Raw genomic sequence first — 11,333 nt, 5'->3', positions numbered from 1 at the left:
ACACAGAATGAAGGATATCAAATGTCCAGTACTGGTTACTGCATTTTATCAAGCTTCTTGTCAATGCCTGTTCTCCATTATACAACAGATAGAGGTTCAGTTCTGTCTGCTTAGTTTATGGTGGGAGAAATGTCAGGTCTGCTGTATGGCACAGCCCCAGCAGGCTAGGGCTAACTGCAAAGCGGGGAGTCCTGGACTAAACTGAAGCTGTTTTTCCTTGAATTGATAATTTAAAGATTTATTGGCTATATTGGATATGCACAAATAATACCTGGGGACAACAAAAGGAGATCCCTGGGGGAAGTACATTGTGACAATTATGACAGTGAGTATGACAAGACTAAAAATGGCCTAGGAGCAGAAAGAGGATGCTGTACCCATTGGGTGGCTTTCAGAAAAAGAGCTATTTGTCACCATTATACTTTCTCAATTAGCTGGACTAAGACCAAAAGTCAGAACTATGGTTGGTTTGTAGCATGAGTGGCAAACTGTGATCTCTATCTAAGTATAAAGAGGCTCTATTGCTTACCCTCACCCACAGAAAGTTAGCAAATTTTCATTAGCTAAAACTCAGTGAACTTTCTTATATGTAAATAAAGGTTAACCAGAAGAGAGCCCCTGTGGTGTGTACTTACTTTCAAGAGAAGACTTAGGCTACTCCATACCTAAGAAACTTTCAAGGGGAGATCAGGATGTCCCAGACCTAGGGAACTTTCTAAGGAAAACATACCTATAATAATAATGTTGTTTAAGGTTATTCCTGATGTTAACAAAAACAATTATACATGATGTCATCTGTATCCTTGATGTTAATGGAAATAATCTTGCATGATGTCAACTATATCCAGGCAAAAAGTGTTTAAATAATAAACCTCTGTAGACAGAGGACAGAGACACCTCTCTCCTGCACCCGAAGCAGCCGATGTGTCTCTCACTTCTTCATTCATCTTGTGAATCCCCCTTTCCTTCAGGGACTCTTAATTACTTTCGCCAGGGCCGGCTCCCAGCAAGTTTATACATACATAGAGCAAAAACTAGATCTGTTTCTTACTTTTGCACCTTAGTGCTATGAAGAATAGCAAAGGTTTAATGCAACTTTTCATTTAAAACCTCTGCAGGAACTCAGTGGTGGTGAACCCATTAAAGCATAACCGTAAACCATAATCACACAAAAAATCCAGATTCAAGTCCCCCAGTCCCCACCAGCAAGGGAGAAACTTCTTGAGTGGTGGATTAATGCTGTGTGTGACTCTTCTTTTCTGTGTCTCTCATTCTGACTCCTCCCCTCCCCATCCTTCATCAACAAAAAAAGAAAACAATATATATCACCAGGAATGGTGGAGTTATCATGCATAGATGGAGTCCCAGAGATGACCATTTAAGAAGGAGAAGAAGCAGCAGAAGCAGAAGGAGGAGGAAGGAGATGAGGAGGAGGAGTAAATACATTTGCAATTTACATGACTTCAAAATTGTTTTAGTATATAGAAAAGTATGCTCTAAAGAAAAAACATCAAATTTCCATCAATATAAACAAAAATTACTACTAATTCCTCAAGTGGTAAATTCCATGTTTGAAATACTAAAAGTGATTCTATGCTAGGTGACCTTGGACCCAGTATGTCCAAAAATAATAACTGGCTTATGCATGAAACACTAACCATTTTCTATTCTTATAGTATATAAAATGTACAAAGAGAAGTCTTACTGGATTGGAATAAAACCACATTAAGAACTCATTTGTATTCTTTAGTAGACCTAGACAGATTTAATTTATATTATGTTAATGTGATTTTTTTTAAAGGGTACTTACATACCCTTGGTCTCTATACAGAGCATTTTTTTACTCGAGAATTCAAAAATACTAAAGATGATTCATTGAAAATGCCATCCCCAAATCCTGGAATGATAAACTATATTTCTGTCCCACTAACATCTGGTGATAACTCTAAATCAGTATGACTAACAGGAAAACCTGGATTCTGGTATGTTTAGATTCTTGTTGAATTATCCCAATTCTGATAATTTTTGTTATATATTTCTAATCTCATCTCACAGTACTGTGTGCTGGGATGTTTTCCTTTAGATACTGTGACATTGATGTATATTCCTAAGGATTTTGTTTTCATTTGCATATGCTGATAGAGTAGGGCATGAAAGCTCTGTGAGTATATTTTAAAGTCTGCTTTGCTTCATTATACATTGACAAAGATTACGCATATAGAGTGCATGTCTAGTTTTAAATTTTTTATATTTATTTATTTTCCCTTTTCTTGCCCTTGCTGTTTTTTATTGTTGTAGCTATTATTTGTAATAATATAGTATATATTAATATAATGTAGTTATTAGTTGTTCTTGTGACTGATGTCGTTGTTGTTGTATAGAACAGAGAGAAATGGAGAGAGGAGAGGAAGGGAGAGGGGGGAGAGAAAGATAGACGCCTGCAGACCTGCTTCACTGTCTGTGAAGCGACTCCCCTGCAGGTGGGGAGCTGGGGGCTCAAACCCGGATCCTCATGCCAGTCCTTGCGCTTCACGTCGCATATGCTTAACCCATTGCGCTACCGCCCAACTCCCTGCGTGACTATTTTGAAACTAAATTGCCTGTGTGTATCTTTACTTTGCTATTTATAAACTATGTGTCTTTGCAAAATTACTTAATATCCCTATGTCTCTATTTCTTTATCTGTAAAATGGAAATAATCATCATCATAGTATTATTACTAATACCTGGTAAGGATAATATGAGTGTTAAACGGGAGTGCTTGTATATAACACCTGTCATGCATTAGATAGATGCTATTTTGTTTAAAGTTTAAACAAATTAAAATTGTATCTCAAATTAAATACATACACCTTTATAATGGTAAAAGTTGGCTGTCAGCATTATTTTGCATTCTACTTCATCTCTCTTCAACTTCAGTATTTGAAATCTCCTCTTTGTCTAAATGATGAAATGACAATTACAGCCTGGATCCTAAATTGAAGTCACATCCCATTTGCATGACACTGTAATAACATCAAATACAGTTTCCTCTTCCATCTATCTGTAGGATTGTAGCAGGTCCAAAGAGTTTATTCCCTTATCTTTTCATGTTCAGAATTCTGTGAGCTACAACTACTCTCCACAGTTTGTAGCACTTCACTTTTACTAGGTAGTTCTACTTGGTCACTAACATTAAGTGTCAACTTTTGAAGTACAATGAGTTTTTAAAAGTCAGCATTGTGGCATAAAATATGGAAAATTAAAGGTCTTTATGTGAGTGACTCTTATGTGAAACCTGACATGCAACCTTTTGTAATTATGTTTTCAGAATGGGATCTCTTTTTCTAATTATAATCGTTGACATCTTTTTCATCTCTTGCATTTGCTGGGTTGTAAGAAAAAGATAGATATATTTTTGACTGATCTTATTCATGGGTTATGGATTTTAGTGTTGTTTTAAAGTAGAATCTTAAAAGGAAGGAGTTCTGTTCAGATGCCATGACAATCTTAGGAGGAAATCACTCTGTGTATTATAGGCTGGAATTGTGGTGTGTTGTCATTTATAAAATAGCAAGGTGGCAATATATGTTATGGCTAAAGGATTAAGCTGTGGAACCGAATGAAGGGCATGGGTTCAAACCTAGTGTCCTCCTTTATATGTTTTTGACTCTAGTCTTCTACTTCATCTTTTTAGGTGTATATTTTATTAAGTATAAGGATATTTAACTCATACTAGTATTGTGAAAACTAAAACTAAGTGAGCATATATACATGAAAGGTTTTTGTTTATTTGTTTGTTTGAACTTTCCTACTTGGTTGTACTTTTTCAGATAGAAAGACAGAGACAAAGACTTTAGAAAGTTGGAGGGAAAGATACTACAGCATTGATGTTTCCCCCAGTGTGGTGGGGGCTGGGCTCAAACCTGGGTCATGCAAATGGCAAAGCAGTCACTCTCCTAGGTCAATTATCTTGCCTACTCTGTATGGAAAATTTAAGAATATCTAGTACACAGTAGGTTCTGAATAAGAACTAGCTCTTAGTAATGTTCCCTTCAGAAGTCATCGTGTTTGCGTTAACTTTCTCATGTGGCATTTAAGATGGCAAGTCATGGGAGTCAGGCTGTAGCGCAGCGGGTTAAGCGCAGGTGGCGCAAAGCACGAGGACCCACCTGCAGGGGAGTCGCTTCACAGGCGGTGAAGCAGGTCTGCAGGTGTCTGTCTTTCTCTCCCCCTCTCTGTCTTCCCCTCCTCTCTCCATTTCTCTCTGTCCTATCCAACAACGACAACAACAACAATAATAACTACAACAATAAAAAACAAGGGCAACAAAAGGGAATAAATAAATAAAATAAAATATTTAAAAAAAAAAAAGAAAAAAAAGATGGCAAGTCATCTTAAGTCCTTTCCTTTCCTTTCTTTTTTAAAATTTACTTTAATTTTATTATTTTTTAGAATATAATGTATTTATTCCTGAGAAAGATAGGAGAGAGAGAAAAAAAACAGACTTCACTCTTGCATATGTGCTGCCAAGAATTGAACTCAGGACCTCATGCTTGAAAGCCCAATGCTTTATCTATTGCTCCACCACCCAGATCACAGTCCTTTCATTTCCTTCAGATAAAGCATGTCATTAAATTTATTTACTTTCAAATGTGATTCTTCTGAAATATTTATCTTGATGTACACTAAGCTTTTGAACCTCTCCTTTTATCTTCATTAGACCAACTCACCTGTTTCCCATCTGATTTCCATGTCTTCAGGTTTTTTTCTGCTTCATTGCATCTTAAATATCACTGCTAGATCAACCTTCCTAAAAGCCAGATTGAGTCTGTCACTATTCAGCTTTGCATCTTTAGTTGTGCTCTATTTCTCACCTTATAAAAGCTAGACCCTTTATCTTTATAGAACAATTCCTTGGTAGCTAGCTTCAACCTTGACAGACTTCAGTTGCACTGGTTGTTGTCTAGATTGATGTGTGTGTGTGTGTGTGTGTGTGTGTGTGTGTGTGTGTGTGTGTGTGTGTATGTCTGTGTTGTGTATGAGAGAATGAATTTTGAGTATAGATTTAAAGGTATAAAACAATAAAGAGTATTGCCCAGAAATATAAAGAATGCTATTCTTATATTGGAAATGCAGTGTTTATTTTGTCTATTGGTTAGATTACTTCCCCATTATACTTTCTAATTATAAAGACTTTTTAATAATACAAGTGAATTTTATTAATTTAATCTTGCTATATTACATGATAGATTTTATACTTCTGTTCAACTTCCACATGAGATGTTAAAATTAGTACTGCTGTAATTTCCATGACATATAGGGAAACATTTTCCTCACCCCAAATGTCAGGTTAGTGTAATAATTTTTTTCCTTTTATGAGCTTTAGAAAAATAAGGTATTAGGGGCCAGGTGGTGGTGCACCTGGTTAAGCACACATATTACAATGTGATAGGAACCAGCTTTGAGCCCCTGGTTCCTACCTGCATGGGAAAGCTTTGTGAGTGATAAAGCAGTGCTGCAGGTGTCTTTCTTTCTCTCTCTCTCTCCATTTCTCCCTCCCCTCTCAACTTCATTCTAGAAAAATGAAGTACAATATCATGTTATTATTTGAGGCAATAGGAAAACTTCTGTGTAAAATTCATTCCACACTACTAGGCCATAGCTAGAAAACTCAGAGGGAGGCCCTGTGATTTTGCAAGTTGCATGCACTATTGAAATAAAAATTATCCAATTCTCTCTTGAATTGTTTTTATTTTCCTGATTAATAGAATGAACAACTTTGAACATACTCTCCCTTTAAACCAGTAATTTAGACAGAGTTTTTGGAAATCACTATATTTTAGCCAATGGTGCCTTTGCAATTAATGAGCAGATTATAACATTCCATGAGCTGATCCTAACTCATACGAAATAGCTTCCCAAGGAAATACTGCATTATCTCTCTGTCCTTGGGAATCATAAAATTTATGAAATTGTCCATGAACAAGAAAAGTAGATCTCATTTATAGTTGATGTTTTCTTTCTTTTTCTCTGAAGTCACACAGTGAAATAACAGAGTCTGTAGGGAATTAAGCATAAAATAGAGTGCTTCTGCAAGGTAGTGAAATGTAGCTTATTTCATATTATCCTAGAAGTACTGTCATTAAAGGGATTATGAAAATCATCATGTTCAACTATCACTGCATGCTTGTATCTTCTTTATATCACCACTGACAAGTTAAAGTTCTGTTTCTGCTTGAATTTACTCTGGTGATGAGAAAGTTCTCTAACCTGAGGAAACCACTTTTATTTGTGAAATTCTACGGACTGTTACAAAAGCCTTTGTGTAGGGTTGAAATCAGCGTGTTGTGTGTGTGTGTGTATTTTAATTATTTTTTCCCTAGTGATTCACTCTAAATAAGATGTGTATTCTTTAATATTAAAACATTTCAACAATCTGAAGATAGCTAATCAATTAATGAATTCTTCAAAGACCTCTCTATTAAAAAATTCTTTCTTGCATTTTTTTTCTTTTTCAATTTTGTTGTTGTCAGGACTTAATTTTTCTAGGGCATTCTTTTCAGATGTAGAGAAAAATGAGACAGGATAGAAAGGAAAAAATATATATATTGCAGCACAGAACCTTCTCCCAGTGTGGTGGGTGCTGTGTTCAAAGCTGGGTAATGCAGATGACAAAGCAGCTGTCCTCCATGTGGGCTATCTTGTTATTTCCCTAAGTTCCTTTTTGTTTTTTTCATCCTTCAGCACCCCATTTCCTTCAAGCACTGTAAAACTAATATACTTTTGAATTTTCTAATTCAAAATTTCTTTCCAAATAGATCCCGAGTTTTTCCAGTCTTCGTTTTAAATTCTAATTCCCCACATTCTACATAGATTTCATGTTTCAATTATATGCCATAAAATGTGGTTTCCAGGCTGCCGGGCTTGCATCGAGGGAGAGAGACCAGGAACTGGTGGTGGCGTGGTAATACAATTCTTTATTCATGCAGATGCTCCAGAGTTGGGTGTGAGCACAGCGGGTTAAGCCACTTGGTGCCAAACTGCAATGGCTGGAGTCTGCTCCCAGTCTGCATGTCTGCCCTCCTCCAGATCGGGACACGGAAAAAAAGAGTGAAACCAGAAACAGAAGTGACTTTTATAGGATAAAACCGGAAGTGGCAAGTCGGAAACAGAAATGACTAGGAAAAGGGGGTGGAGAAAGGAAAAAGGCACACTGAGAACTTCCTTAGCAACTGTTGCAATGGTTTTAACTGGTAGGATTAATGTTACCCTGCAGGCAGGGTGCATCTCGAGGTAGAAAGAAGATAGATCAAAGGAATGGGTAGGGAATCTTTCAGGCAAAACAATGATTATGTAAATAAGCCATAGTGTCAGCAATGGAGGATGGAGCAGGGGGGCTGGCTTAATGCCCACACCAGGCCAGGCAGTGGCATATCCAGTAAAGCACACACATTTCCTGGAACCAGGATCCAGATTCAAGCCCTTTATCCCCAAACTGTGTGTCAGTATTTCATGTATCTCTTTCTTTGTGTGCCTGTCTTCCCATTCTTATTTCGCTCTGTCTCTATCAGATTAAGGAAAGAAGAATTTAAAAAGGCTGCTCTCTAAGATGTGGAGTCATTGTGCAGGTAGTGATCCACAGAAATAACCTTGGTGTCCGGGGGGAAAAAAAAGAAGTAGAAAAATTGATTTTTATTCTATTCAATATCATTGTATATTTTTATGCCAAATTGTGCAATTTAGCATTGTTCTCTGTCTTGTTGGATGGTCTTATCACCTTTTTGAATGACTGCATTTCTATTAACTATAATCCCCTGTAATATTACTATTAATCTTCATTTATTAAGTTTTCTATTTATATAACCAGCCCTTTTAAAATCCAAATTCAGGATATTTTATGTCTTACATATCAGTTTACATAAATTTCCATTGACAGCATATTTATATTGTTAGATTTGGTACTCTTATTCTAATTAATTATCAACATTTTGAAACTTGATTTTGTTACCTGGCATAATATTTTTTTAAAATATTATTTATTCCATTTTTATTGCCCCTGTTGTTTATTATTGTTGTTATTGATGTCATTGTTGTTGGATAGGACAGAGAGAAATGGAGAAAGAAGGGGAAGACAGGGGGAGAGAAAGACAGACACCTGAAGACCTACTTCACCACTTGTGAAGTGACTCCCCTGCAGGTGGGGAGCTTGGGACTCGAACCAGGATCTTTACTCAGTTCTTGTGCTTTGCGCCACACATGCTTAACCCGCTGTTCTACAGCTCAACTCCCAAATAATTTTTTATGACTCTAAACTTACTATTAAATCTTATTTATTTATTTATTTATTTATTTATTTTATTTTTTTGCCTTCTCTTGCTGGGGCTTGGTGCTAGCAATCTGAATTCCCTGCTCCTGGTGGACATTTTTTCCTTTTTCTGTTTTTTATATTTTATTAGATAGAACACAGAGAAATTGAAACAGGACAGGGACACAGGGAAAGGGAAAAACAGACACCGGCATACCTGTTTCAAGGTTTGTGAAGCGGACCCCTGGAAGTGGGGAGCCAGGGCTTGAATCTGGGTCCTGGTGCTTGGTAAGGTGTGTATTTAAACAGGTGTACCACTTCCCCCCTCACTATTAAATCCTTAATCATATTTTGAACAAGATGGAGTGATGATCAAAGGGACAGCACAGGTCTGTTCATAGAATTTCATGTTTTTTTCTTCCAAAGATCTATCTTCTCTTCCTCTTTACACACAGGAACTATGAGTTTGTGAAGGATTGATCTATCATCATCTCCAGGTTTAAACACTGACTGATTAAAAGTAATCAGCATAATTCATGTGTCTGTACTATAGTGACTGGTTCATGAAAAATCCAATGAACATAAAAGATAAAATGCTAGGCTGAAGGAAAAGAAATAATTTTCTCTTGTTCTGCATAATAAAATGCACAGAGTTTAAGTCTTACTATTACAGCTACTGTGCTAAGGAGTCCTAGCCAAAAGAAGTCAAAACTGTTGATGAAACTTCCTATAATAAAATTAAAATTCTATTCTATAACATCTAAGGCTTTTTTTTGTCAGCTTTCTAGTTCTTAACTAAGAACAGGGAAATGAACACTACTAATCTTATGATACCATGGATATTTTACCCACTTACTTTCTGGTCTGCCCCTCTCGAGTGACTCTGGGAACTGGCTTCTCCATCTTATGATCTTACGATACTGTCATCTTACCCTGTGATTGGCAGAGAGGGAGTAGGAAGTTGAAATTTGACTTCAGCTATCTTGTTTTGAAAATAAAATGTATTACTTATACCCTCCAGATGACCCTAAATTAAATTCCACACAGCCTCGAAATTATAAAGAAAATAATATTTAAAATCTCTGGTGAGAATTCATGCAGCTGTAATACAACATCCTCTCTCCAAGGAATGAAGGTTTTCACAGAAGGCTGAAGGAACAGCTGATCAAAGCTGTGTCTACTTTTTATCCCGTAGGTAAGAATATATTAATAGTCTGCCTTACAGTTTAGAATAGGGAGAATACATGAACAAACGAATGCACTCTCTATTCCTCTCATTTTGAAAGACAGGACTAAATTTCTAACTCTGGATATTTTTGGTCACATGTCTGTTTTCCCCTTGTGGCTGGAAGATAAGAAAACTTCTCATTCAGTTCACTGTCTCATCTGCAGGTTATTTTTATTTCTTATTTTTTTCCCACCATACTCTAGTATGTTATTTTCTTGGGCCTGGGACTTCATTTAGAACAGCTAAATGCTATCTTATCATCTCTGTCCAGTTTTAGAGGTTCAATTGCTTTTGCCTATATTTATTTCACCTTTGCCAGGCTAAAATTTATTCGCAGTAAAATAGAAATGTTGGAATTTCATTTTTGTCTCACTCCTTCTGTTTATGAAATAGCTCCAGACATATTACTCTCTTTGATATGGCTCTCAATGTAATTATAACATTAAAAAATTATGATCTTATATGGTTTATTTATAAACTTCATTTCAAATTAGGTTGAATTTTCACATGTATTTTTTCATGTTTGTGTTAGGTTTTATTCTTCTGGACCACTTTCACATATATAAATTAAAAAAGTTAAAGCCATCCAAGTGGTCTGTAGAGAGCCACTATAAATCTTCTGATACTTTTTCTATATTAGGATTTTCTGTAATTTCACAGGTGGAAATTCAATTTCAAGTGGTTCCCAGAATCTCTGAACTTGCCCATCCATTTTAGAATCTGAGAATACATAACCATTTGCATCGTTCACTTCAATTCTTTGACATTTTTCTCTCTGCGGTTTAGAGTAGTTTTTATCCTCCGTCAAGGTTCTCACCAAGTGTTTGTAATATTTAGATATTTGAACTTAATATGGGATTTTTAAATGAATGGATTTGAAAAAAACACAAGATTCTTTTTCTGTGAAAACTCTAATCTTTTTCTTCAAAACTGAATCTTTTTATAAGTCTTAGACAATGTTGGGCATTAGTCTATTATCATTTTTCCAATTTTATCAAATATTTCAATTTAATATTTTTGATGACTTATAACAAGTTTTCTATTCATATAGATCAAACATTTACATACATTCTATGAACTGCTTTGTGTAAATATATTATCAATGCCAAAGTTACAGATTTATGATTCATATAAACAGTTTTCTTCCTACAATTACATATTAACTTGTAGTCTTACTAATAGGTTACATTCATCTTTACAAAAATAAGTCAAAAGAATCACCAAAAAGTATAATTTTATATTGTTATTCATGCAAACTTTGAATCTATCTCTTGTTTTCTTAAGATTTTATCAGAAGGCATGTTTATAGTTAAAAGACCATAAGTTTAAAAATTGTTCAATCTTATTGAAAACTTTCAATATTGCTTCTGTGTAAAGGGAAAATGTATGCTAAATATAAATGCAAGTGTTTAACATTGATATTTATATCAACAAAAGAAACAAAAGTCTGTGAATTAAAGAGAATTATACCTAATATTTGTATTTCTCCATTAAACTCAATATAGTTAGTTCTATGTTTATATTTCATAAATGGGGACCCTTTTATTTATTTTTTTTAACTTTTAGGCTTTATTTTAATTTTAAAAGGGAGAGAACAGAACACTGCTCAGTTCTGGCTTACAGTGGTATGAGAATTCAATCTGGGACTCTGGACCTAGAGGTATGTAAGTCGCTGAGCATAGGCACCCTTCCTTTAATAATTACTTAATTTTTTTTATTATCTTTATTTACTGTATAGAGACAGCCAGAAATCAAGTGAGTGATAGAGAGAGAGAGACAGAGAGACACCTGCAGCACTACTTCACCACTCACAAAGCT

The sequence above is a fragment of the Erinaceus europaeus genome, chromosome 14 (assembly GCF_950295315.1).
Source record: "Erinaceus europaeus chromosome 14, mEriEur2.1, whole genome shotgun sequence".
Taxonomy (NCBI): domain Eukaryota; kingdom Metazoa; phylum Chordata; class Mammalia; order Eulipotyphla; family Erinaceidae; genus Erinaceus; species Erinaceus europaeus.
This window is presented reverse-complemented; position numbering follows the sequence as displayed.